The sequence below is a fragment of the Salvelinus sp. IW2-2015 genome, linkage group LG33 (assembly GCF_002910315.2).
Source record: "Salvelinus sp. IW2-2015 linkage group LG33, ASM291031v2, whole genome shotgun sequence".
NCBI lineage: Eukaryota > Metazoa > Chordata > Actinopteri > Salmoniformes > Salmonidae > Salvelinus > Salvelinus sp. IW2-2015.
Window position 1 is genome coordinate 11247881 of NC_036872.1, and position 12419 is coordinate 11260299.

Genomic DNA, 12419 nt, shown 5'->3' on the forward strand with positions numbered 1-12419 from the left:
TCTAACTCTAGACAGTACTGTATCTTTACCTGTCCAGGTTCTCACTTGCTCTGCAGTCACGAGTGCCGTGTCTGTCCACGAACATCAGCACTCTGTCCTCTTGAGCTGTTATGATGGCGTTGAAGATGGCTCAAGGCATCTACATTCCCATGGTACTTTCCTGCCTTGGAAACGATGACATACTCATACGCCCTCAACGTCACTGCCCACCTCTGAATTCTCAGAGACACCATCTGTGGAACTGCCTTCATTTCTTTGAAAAGAGACAGTTAAGGTTGATGATCTGTACATATGGTAAACTTCCTGCCATATACAGTGCATTCGGAAAGTATTCAGACCCCTTGACTTTTTTTTTCTTCAAAAATGTATAAAAATGTTCCTCATCAATCTACACACAATACCCCAAATGACAAAGCAAAAACAGGATTGTAGAAATCTTTGCAAATGTATTCAATATAAAAAAATGAAATATCACATTTACATAAGTTTTCAGACCCTTTACTCAGTACTTTGTTGAAGCACCTTTGCCCTCTTCTTGGGTATGACGCTACAAGTTTGGCACACTTGTATTTGGGGAGTTTCTTCCATTCTTCTCTGCAGATCCTCTCAAGCTCTGTCAGGTTGGATGGGGAGCGTCACTGCACAGCTATTTTCAGGTCTCTCCAGAGATGTTAGATCGGGTTCAAGTCCGAGCCCTTGCTGGGCCACTTAAGGACATTCAGACTTGTCCTGAAGTCACTCCGGAGCCGTCTTGGCTGTGTGCTTAGGGTCGTTGTCCTGTTGGAAGGTGAACCTTCACCCCAGTCTGAGGTCCTGAGCGCTCTGGAGCAGGTTTTCATCAGATATCTCTCTGTACTTTGCTCCTTTCATCTTTGCCTCGATCCTAACTAGTCTCCCAGTCCCTGCCGTTGAAGAACATCCCCACAGCATGATGCTGCCGCCACCATGCTTCATCGTAGGAATGGTGCCTGGTTTCCTCCAGACATGACGCTTAGCATTTAGGCCAAAGAGTTCGATCTTTGTGTCATCAGACCAGAGAATCTTGTTTCTCAGGTGTCGCTTATTATCCCCGGTGTATATATCCCTGTGTTTCCTGTCTCTCTGTGCCAGTTCGTCTTGTTTGCCAAGTCAACCAGCGGTTTTCCTTGCTCCTATTTTTTCCCCAGTCTCTTTTGGTTCTAGTCCTCCTGGTTTCGACCCTTGCCTGTCCTGACTCCGAACCCGCCTTCCTGACCACTCTTCCTGTTCTGTCTTCAAGCCTGCCTATCCCCTTGTACTGTTTGGACTCTGATCTGGTTACTGAACCCCTGCCTGGCCTGACCTCGAGACTGCACTTCGTCTGGTACTGTTTTGGACTCTGACCCGGTTTATGAATTCTCGCCTGTCCCCGACCTACATTTGCTTACCCCTTGGATTAATAAATATTGGAGCTCAACCAGGTGCATTCTGGATTGCTTGTACCTTGTCATTGAGTGGATGGATACCCGTGGCGTCTGTGTCCTAGGAACACTGCCTCGTTCCCTATGAAGGTACACTTACTCCGCTTGAGACGTAAGGCCGCACTCTCCTCCCCGTCACCAGGACGTCATCTCTCCTCCCCGTCACGAGGACGTCATCTCTCCTCCCCGTCACCAGGACGTCATCTCTCCTCCCCGTCACCAGGACGTCATCTCTCCTCCCCGTCACCAGGACGTCATCTCTCCTCCCAGTCACCAGGAGTCATTCTCTCCTCTGCCAGTCACCAGGACGTCATCTCTCCTCCCAGTCACCAGGACGTCATTCTCCTCCCGTCCCAGGCGTCATCTCTCCTCCCGTCACAGCGACGTCATCTCTCCTCCCCGTCACCAGGACGTCATCTCTCCTCCCCGTCACCAGGACGTCATCTCTCCTCCCAGTCACCAGGACGTCATCTCTCCTCCCAGTCACCAGGACGTCATCTCTCCTCCCCGTCACCAGGACGCCATCTCTCCTCCCCGTCACCAGGACGTCATCCAAGTAAATGGTGACATGTGGAATCCCTTGACGTACGCCCTTGATGGTCCTCTGAAAAATAGCAGGACTGCTGGAGACACCAGACGGTAAACGTTTATACAACCCCTTGTGTGTGTTTACTGTACAATACTTCTTAGATTCCTCATCCTGTTGCTATGCATGGCTCATATCTAACTTTGTGAACTTCTGTCCACCAGACAGATTTGCAAATATATCCTGTTTTTGGAATTTGGAATAGGATACTCTCTTAACAGTCAATTTGTAATTCCCACAGTATTGTCAGGTTTCAAAACAGGCACTATGGGAGCTGCCAATTCCAAGAATTTGACTGGTTCCATAATGTCCTCTCAAATGCCTCTACCTTTGACTTCATGTTATAAGGCACAGGTCTTGGTTTGTAAAACCTTGGTGTGTCCTCCTCGTCTACATAGATTTTAGCTGGGGAACCTTTCAATGTTCCTCTTTGAACACATTCTCATTCTTTGTAAACACCTCTTCCAATGTGCACCGTTGACCCTCATCAATCTGATTAAATGTTCCCCATTCTAACTTCAGTTCTTTTATCCTGCCTCGACCTAGCAGGTTCTGATACGACTCCTTCGGGTAGCTGAGTCACTGTGTCTCTGTGCTGCACAGTTACATTAGCTGCACCTAATGTGTCTCTCACCTGTGTACGTTTTGAGATGCAGAGAACAAGTCAAGCTTGGAAATGTTGCACTGTCCTACAACTTTGAGTACTCTGATCTGTTCATTATGTTTACACTGCACCCTGTATCCACTTCAAACTTCACATCTGATTCAATGACTTTCAATTTCAATGTGATAGGATCCACTTTTAGAATGTCATCTGACATGTTGTACATTGTAAACATATCCTCTTCTTCCTCTTTGAATTTTGTTCAGCTTCCCCACTGATGTAAATGTGTCCCATACTTTTGTACAAATTTTTCTTAGTTTTGCTTTCCTCACACTTTTGGATTGGAACAGCCCTGCATGCGCGTTTTATAGATCCTTGTTCACCACAATTATGGCACTTCCTCCTGAAAATGGCACTCACTTCCCATGTGATCACCTTCGCATCTGTAACATACTTTCACGTGCTCACCTAGCTCGTGCTGGTTCGTCTTCCTGAGGCATCCTTAGCTTGTGCACACTTCCCTGGTATGTCCCTTGTTTCCAAGTCACATTAACACTGTCCACACATTTTCCCTGGATTTCTTTTACACCCTTGTTGGCAGGAACAATGCTATAATCAAATGTAAGTCCAGTCTCGGATAATAACTTCAGTTGGATCCAGTCATTATTTATGCTGCAAACTAGCCTCTCAGAATTTCCTTCAGATTGTCCCCATAATTGCAATCTTGTGCCAGTATACGCAAGACAGCTACACAGTCCACAACACTCTCATCTGCATTTCTGTTGCTTGAATTAAACCATTGCACAATCTCACTCGGCTTCCGGTTGAAATGTGCTTTTCGCAAACTCCACTATATCCTCAAAGTGTTTATCCCCAGGCTTACCAGGACCATGCAGATGTCTCATAAGATTGTAGGTTTAGCTCAACAGAATGGCTCTTTTCTTGACATAATCTACAATTTCATTTGCCTTGAAAAAACGACCAAGGACTTCACAGTATTCCTCCCACAACTGTGTCTGATGATGAAAAGGAGATACCTACACAGATAGTCTGATGATGAAAAGGAGATACCTACACAGATAGAACAAGGAAACAGATATTTCACTAGATGTATAAATGTGAAGCATCTGATTGGCGTTTCCACTCACTACCAAATATGACATTCTGCTCATTTTCTCATCAATGAAACATTTGATCTCACTACAGTTTTCTGCTCCCAAAACTACAATCTGTTACGAACAGAGTGTACTAAGTTTTGTAGACTTTACCCTTTGCCAAAGTAACAAAAAGTTGCACTGTTTAGGAGTGCAAAAGCGAATTGAGTTATTGCACACGTGCACTTCGCACACAAGGCGTTCCTTAACAGAAATACGCAAATGTCGCTAGAAGGTGCATTCCAATACTCTTAACAATGATACCAATAGGTACTCAAGTGCTACATCCCCTGGTAGTGAGTATGTGTAATGACGTTAATACCACATTACCCCTATTTTTCTGGGAGGGTTGCCTGTTTTGCATGTTATTTTGGTATTAATATGTGTCACATGTCACTTTGCAAACAATGTAAAAAATTAATAAAAATCATTGAGTTAATAAAGCCGCATTCAAGCATGGTCTCTTTGTTTTCTTGAGTAAGGCAGCTCCAAAATGCAGGTGTTTCAGTCTAGCTCAGTGCTTTCAGTGGTGGGGAAGCCAGCGGAAAATATGGAGTGTAGGGGTTGCTAATGTTCTCTAGTTGCGCCGTGATTAGCTCAGTGCTCTGTCACTCATGGGGACACTATGTCACTGACAAATCTAAGGGTAGAGCTCGAAAATTCTAGCCCCTTGGGTGCTGCCATACAGTTACATTAGAAGTGCCCATCCAAGAAGGCTCAAGGTCATTGGCCACAGATAAAATTGTCAAATCACGTTATATCTACAGTAACTTTGACTCATGTCAACATCATACTTAATCTTAGCTAGCAGTCATCATCATGAATCAAGTCGACAATCTGCTGGCAAAGCCTTTTTAATCCTTGTCATATGAAGAGAAGAATTTATAGATAAAACGTATCGGAGCTCATCGGCCATTGGACTTAAACATTACACAACAAGTTGGAAATTGCAAATTCAACAATGAGTGGTTTGGAAGGAATCAGTGGTTAACTGCATGCATTGCAAAGCCATCACTAGCCTGCTATTCAGTGGAGTGGGTGTGTGGTTCCACGTCTGGGATTAAGGGTCTCTTTTCAAACTTAAAATTATAAACATTCAACATTGACCATGCTGTCAATCCAGCATGATTTCTGCCGCGCTCAAAACAACTGTTAACCAGAAACTGGGAAATCTGACTTCAGTGAGTACAAGACAACTGGGAACTCGGGAAAAAAAGCAACTGGTATCGATAGACTTTCCATATCGGTGCGCATTCAGTAATAAATAGTTACTACTAATAACTAATGCAGCTTAACTCACCTTAAGTGCGCAGAGGTCAGTTTCTAAGCGTTGGCCAATCAGTATAGTCGCTGCACTGACAAAGCTCAGAAGAGTCTCCTGAACATCTCGTATGGACGAGCTTGTTCCTTTCACATTAACTTCACTGATGCCTGAAAACCTGATCAGGAGAGAGCATTAGTGACTGCGATGCCATCTTTGTTTAAAATGCTGGATAAAATAAAGCAGTCTGTCAAGATTCTATATTAATTCTGGAGTGTTATGTGGCCCTTCCTGGTGTTGTAGTCAATGACTTCATTATCAGCTTTCACAAAAGGTGTCATAGGTTACCTGCAAACTGGAGTTGACAAAAGTCACTCTAGCCAGCTCCAGACCATGAGTGGTAATAGCACTGAAGGAAGAAAGACTAAATCTATTAGTCATACAGTAAACAAAATAACTTTACCAGATCACTACTATGGCAACGTGGACATTGATGTTCAAAACACACTGACCTAACTTTAATTGGCATGTCATGCAAAAGGTTGCCTATGATTTCCATAATCAGACTGTTGAATCTCACCGTTTCACAGTCGACTGAACACCTCCAGGCAGCCCTAATCAGAGGCAGGTCTAGGAAGGGTACTGACAAAGCCATCCAGGCTAATTGTGTCGTGGACATGCAGCTGAGGGGGAGACGTATGTGGGGGATACGAAATGTTTCATGACATCTTTGAAAAGTCTTATGGTTAACAGGTGCTATGCCCCGTTTGTCTTCTTATTACCTTGAAAACGTGGCATCCAGGGCATCCAATGACACCCTCACAGCAGCTATGGTGTGTTTCCCTCCACCTGGAACTGTACAGTAGTAACAAGTTACTCAAACAGATTACATTTCTAAATTCAGAAATGTGGAACATACCGTAATGTCCTCTCACCCTTCTTCTCAACTCCCTTCCCATTGTGGTAGTTACACTCCTCCTTGCGAGTGTGTTTTCCCACTTGGTTCATAGAGTAAGTGGCCCCACACCGACAGAAAACCCTCTTTAAAGCTTCCTTACCCAGAAACAAAAAACACACAAGTTGCCAATTAGGAGTAAAACAGGACTAGCCCTGAATGCAAATACATCATAAAGCTGAAGTATGCCCTATTCTGGCACGATGGGGAATGATGAACAGAGCACAAAGAACAGACCCATGTTGACTACAATACCCAAAGTAGGCCAGTCCTAGGGAAATGAATCATACCACAGCCTATAGGATATATTGCCTACACCAAGCATGTAAAAGGCATGCTTATGACTAAATCAGTCACATTTCAAGAGGTGCATTTTTACACTTGGTCAGCCCTCAGCAATATACAACTGAACAATGCTTTGCTTCATACTGTACTCACGGTCAGTGAACATCACTGAAGCCATTTTAGTCCACCTCTACATCTTTAAGTTTGCGCTCACCTTAGCAGGGATGAAGGCAGTAGGGAACAGGGGAAATGGGTGAAACTGGTGTGACTGGGTATGGACTGGAGTGACTGGAGAAACTGGAGTGACTGGAGTGACTGGAGAACTAACTGAAGTGATGGGCAGAGTATAGCTTCCCTCTGGGAGGATGAAGTGCAGGTTGTTGCCCACCTGGGTGGTTGTTCCCACAGGTATGATGTTCACACAGGCTAGCAGGGAAAAAACACAAGCAATGACTTTGTACACACAATATCAACATGTTCCCATATCCAACTGTCCAAGTATCCTACCCAATGTGTGAGAGTGTGGGTGTACCAGCCTGGTCTGTTGATCCCTCTTCAGCTTGTTGGCTTCCTCCAAGAAGATACGGTAGCATTCCTCCACAAAACCACTATCAGATAACTCAATACTCAAGCTCCTCAGAACTCAATAACTTGTTCATTCACTTCTTCTATGGTAAGTGGTTCAAAAGGAGCAGATTCTAATTCTATTCCATTAGTTAGCCAATATAACAGCTGGCATTTTGTGATACCACCGTGCTTCTACACCTGCATTGCTTGCTGTTTGGGGTTTTAGGCTGGGTTTCTGTACAGCAGTTCGAGATATTAGCTGATGTACGAAGGGCTATATAAAATAAACTTGATTTGATTTGATTGGATACCCGCGGAAGTGGCTGCTTGCTCTACAAAGTTTGTTGCCGGAACTGGACTAGGCAAGGCAAAATCATGCCCTGGAGTTTGGCCTGGTATTTTCTGAAGACATGGCACTGATGATACGCTTTGTACAAGTGACCAGAAGCTCTGTGTTGCGGTCTGCTTATCTCTCTGGGTCTCAATGGGGAGTTTATGGGGGGAGGAGATCGAGGGAGGGACTAAAACCTTGTGAGGTAGTGAAGATACATGTCCATATAAGACTTCATTGGGTTGAAGAGGGTTACTGTTCTCAACACAGTTGGAGGCAAGCTCACTTTCAAGCAAGTCAGGCTCTGCCATCAGTAAGTCGACATCCGCATAGCCAACTGGATCATTATGGTGACGTGTCTGTAAAGATGAAGCATCCATTTCGGGACATTCAAGTTCTGTCTCAGTTACTTTCCGCAGTGGCCTCAGCCTCTTAGTAACAAACTATTCTCTCACTTTAACTCCTCAGATTTTCCAAGCATTTTGAGAGGTCATCGAACACACTCTCAGCACTGTGTCTACCTTCAATTTCCTGACTAGCAGAAACAGTAGATATGACAACACTTATAACCTCATCTTTCACAACCTCAGACACTGCAGGTGGGGATATGACTTTGACTACTTCAGGACTAGGAGTGGACACAGGAAGTGGAATAGCAAGTGGAGCATCAGCCACAGCAGGAACAGCAACAGGAACAGGGTGGACTTCCGCTTTGACTTCCTGTGGAAGGTTTGTGGTGGTCTTACAGGGCTTCTGAGCTCGACTCTTCTTCCTGTCGCTCTCCAGAGGTGGAATATCAATGATGAGGACCCCTTCATCAGTCATCAACTAGCTTGTTTCTACTAGCTTGTGAGGGAGTGAGCTCTTGAGAAGTTTGCTTTGGTTCCCCTTACAAACATTCTCTCTCGTCCTATTCACACTTTGCCCACTTATCCCTGTACTTAAAACAATGACTAGATCACAAAGAAGCTGAGACGTTGGACAAGGGCTATTATTCCAAATCAGTCCTCTGTTTGGAGTTGTCAAACACGTACTTCCTCCTAGAAGGAGAATAGACTGTAGTGGACTGCCTGTGTGAAGATTTGGTGCTATTTCCATTCAAATCTTCACCTGCCGTTTCAGATTTGGGAATCGAGACTTTCTTGGACTCTATGCTTTTACTGTTAATCTGCACAGTTTGGTAAAGGGATAATCTCCTCTGCTCCTTCTCTACCTCATTCCCATTCTCTATTTCCTTGTTAATCCTCTCCAACTCCAAAAGGCAAGGGTCTTTGTCCTCATTGACCTGTGGGGCTCCATTGATGGAAGTGGAACGGGTTTTCCCATACACCTGTTTATGGAGAAAAAGTCAATTTTAAACAGATTTGTCATTAAGAATATTAAACGATGTAATAAAATCCATTGCTACACATCACATGACACTTTTTCCAAAGTGAAATAAAATGCAGCCAAATGATATTGCCTTCCATCATTCCTTACAAAGGCAGGTTAATGCAATAAGGTTATAGGCCGACTTGAAAACAAGTAATCAGATCGCAAATTGATTAAATAAATGTGCTCCTGCCCATTACCATTTGAGAATGGCATGTTGGAATTAACTAATAGGCCTATTTTGAAAAGTATGGCGAAACCAAAGGCAAGCTGAAGAAGAGATACTTTGGGAAATTTGCATGTAAATACATTACAATAAAACTAGACTAACCTGCCACTTCTGTTACCAGTGATTCATACAGGGTGTTGTCCAACATTCCTCCCTCGACTTTGACATGCTTGTACAGACAGTAAGGCCTATCACAGAGGTCATGTCTGAAAAATGGATAGTATAATTCAGCAAAGAACCCACTGGAAGGCAACATCGGCAATTTATAATTTATCTGTATTCCCGGTATGTTTGATCAAATTCATTAGCGCGTGCACGCTTTCCATCAGTGGCCCACTCACATCACCATGCACCTGTCATGATGTCAGTGTTAGCTGGGGTTTTATAGCTTCCGTCATGGCGGAACATTCTGCCAGAAAGGAAGATGCAAAGCGAGACGGATAACTGGGAGCCCAACAAGCGAGGAGTTTTTGAATAGAGGTCAATGAGAGTGTCGAATTTGGTTAACATTTATGGGATATTTCATCAAAAGTTTCGTAATGATTAGGTTACGAATATACATATATATAAGTAGGACACACAACTTTGAGAAAAAACACTTTATATTGGAGTTGTGCCTGGTCGTCATTAGTTACCACAGCCACAAAGTCATGGGATTTGCTCATTGGTTTTGTTGGTAGACCTACATTATGCTGAAATAGCCACAATAGCCTGTTGGCTACTGTTTTAAACTGTAAGGGTACAGCCTTAGTGTTCCCTGTAAACGTGTGCTGGAAGTTGCACAAAATTCTCAGAATGTTTACATTTTTGCACACAAGACAAAAAATTTGCTCAGTGCCCCAAAAAATGTGAGGGAACATTGGCCCCCTCCTGTACTCCCTGTTCACCCATGACTGCATGGCCACGCACGCCTCCAACTCAATCATCAAGTTTGCAAACACAAGTGGTATGCCTGATTACCAACAATGACAAGACAGCCTACAGGGAGGTGAGGGCCCTGGCGGAGTGGTGCCAGGAAAATAACCTCTCCCTCAACGTCAACAAAACGGAGCTTATTGTGGACTTCAGTAGAGACCAGAGGGAGCATGCTCCCATCCACATCGGCCGCAGTGGAGAAGATGAAAAGCTTCACGTTCCTTGGCGTACACATCAATGACAGTCTGAAATGGTCCACCCACACAGACAGTGTGTTGAAGTAGTTCTTCAACATCAGGAGGTTAAAGAAATTCAGCTTGGCCCCTAAGACCCTCACAAACCTTTACAGATGCACCATTGAGAGCATCCTGTCAGGCTGTATCACCGCCTGGTACAGCAACTGCAATGTCGACAAGCGCAGGGCTTTCCAGAGGGTGGTGCGGTCTGCCCAGCGGATCACCGGGGACACACTGCCTGCCCTCCTGGACATCTACAGCACCCGGTGTCACAGGAAGGAAAAAAGATCATCAAGGACCTCAGCCACCCGAACCACGGCCTGTTCACACTGCTATCATGCAGAAGGCGAGGTCTGTACAGGTGCATCAAAGCTGGGACAGTGAGACTGAAAAACAGCTTCTAACTCAAGGCCATCAGACTGTTAAATAATTAAGGCAGTTATACATTTTTTAAAAACATTACAGTACATTCACAACAGATTTCACAACATATTAAGTGTGTAGAGTAGAGCTTATTGATGCTCAATGTAACCCATAGCTGTTGTCAAGCCATTCAGGTCTTTACCTTAACCCATTCTGGCCCATTTCAGGAGTTAGTTTAGTTTATTTGGATAGGAACAAATACAAACACATTGAACAAACAATTGTCCTATAGTGTTTCCTAACTCACGCTCATTTTCAACACCTATCCCTAGTTGGACTTTAATGGAAACCAAAGCGAAGAAATAAGTGCATAATCAATGTTTAAAATAATAATAATCACATAAAAGAACATCTGTACATTATCATAATTATATCACTAAGCAGATGTCAGTCAACAATTAGACGCACAAAGCAAGTCTCAAACATCCAGTATATACCCCTAATATTTACAACTTGGACGTACAGCGCTCTTAATGGAAGCACTTCATACAGTTAATACATGATTGCAATATTGGAGCTGTAGCAACCAGTTGTTGGGGTTTCTTTTGAAACATGTCCCAGCAGTTTATGTTCTTCTGGTAAAGCGTTCCATGCATGTGTCTCCTCGGTAAGAGGACTGACCGATAGAAGTTTTATATAGAGGGACCTTGCAGTTTCCCCTGGTGCACCCCCTGGTGGACATTCCAGGCCACTGCAGCTTCTGCATGTGTTTGGTCAGGGATTTTGTGGCAATACCATTGAGACACTTAAACACAAGCTTCACATTTGCAAATCTGATTAAGTTTTTAAACGCTCAGTACATTGTACTATTTCAGGATGTAACAGTGATGGTACCGTACAATGGCTACCCGGACTATTTGCATTGAGTTGCTGCTATTCTCTGTTTGTCATATGTGCATAGTCACTTTAACTATACATTCATGTACATACTACCTCAATTGGGCCGACAAACCAGTGCTCCCGCACATCGGCTAACCGGGCTGTCTGCATTGTGTCCCGCCACCCGCCACCCACCACCCGCCAACCCCTCTTTTACGCTACTGCTACTCTCTGTTAATCAAAAAAAAGTTCATTAAAAAAAAGTTGTTAAATTCATTTCCAGTCTGTCCTTGATCAGACAACACTCTACCCCAACACTCTACAGTCACTTTTTGTTTTACTTGTGGATTTATCAGGCTATTTATTTGTTTGCAATATTATTGCACTATTTCCTTTGGCCTCTGTTAAAACGTTCACATAATGTTTTGTTTTTGCAGCACGTAGTCCTTTTACCACGTAGTCCTTTTTTGTATATTTGCATGTCAGTACTCCTGCGACTTTTTAGAAACGTTTATAATGCAGCATCGAGTTGTTTCATGAGTTGAAAAAGAGAATTGTCTAGCCATGGTAACTGCATTTTTCATTGATTAGTGCTTTGAGAAACTTGTCCACAACTTGTCCAATAGTGGATATCATTTCATCCCAACATTGATTTGTCTTATGTTGTCGGTCAGTAATTCTTTCAGGTCAGTAATTCTCTTTTACTAACTTCTCCGTATCCTTTCTGGGGATAGCCAGGGGGTTTTCTGATATTTGAATACCCAAGGAGATGTTTTTTGTTGAGTTTTCTAACAATAAGGGTAATGTTGTGATCTGAGATATCTGTTATCGGATGGTGGGTTTTATTGACCAGTTCCTCTTTGTTGGTGAAAATGAGGTCAATCCGTGTTAGGCATGTTCTAGTCATGCCAATTCTAGTCGTCCCTTTCACCAATTGAGAGAAGTGTGATTTGGTCATGACAGATTTGAGTTTCTTTTTGCCTTGCTTGTCCAGCCAGTTAATGTTGAAGTTGCCTAGGATTAGCCATTCAGACTTAGATTTAAAACCTTTGATCAGTTCATTTAATTTATCATAAAAAGCAACAGTACATGCTCCCGAGTGGCGCAGCGGTCTAAGGCACTGCATCTCAGTGCTAGAGGCATCACTACAGACCCTGGTTCGATTCCAGGCTGTATCACAAACAGCCGTGATTGGGAGTCCCATAGGGTGGCGCACAATTGGCTCAGCGTCGTCTGGGTTTGGC

General features: G+C 43.7%; 1 pseudogene; it reads right to left on the reverse strand.

Moving 5' to 3' along the window:
* Nucleotides 1-1776: 1776 nt before the first annotated feature.
* On the reverse strand, nt 1777-9038 carry LOC139023615 (uncharacterized; annotated as a pseudogene).
* Nucleotides 9039-12419: the final 3381 nt, after the last annotated feature.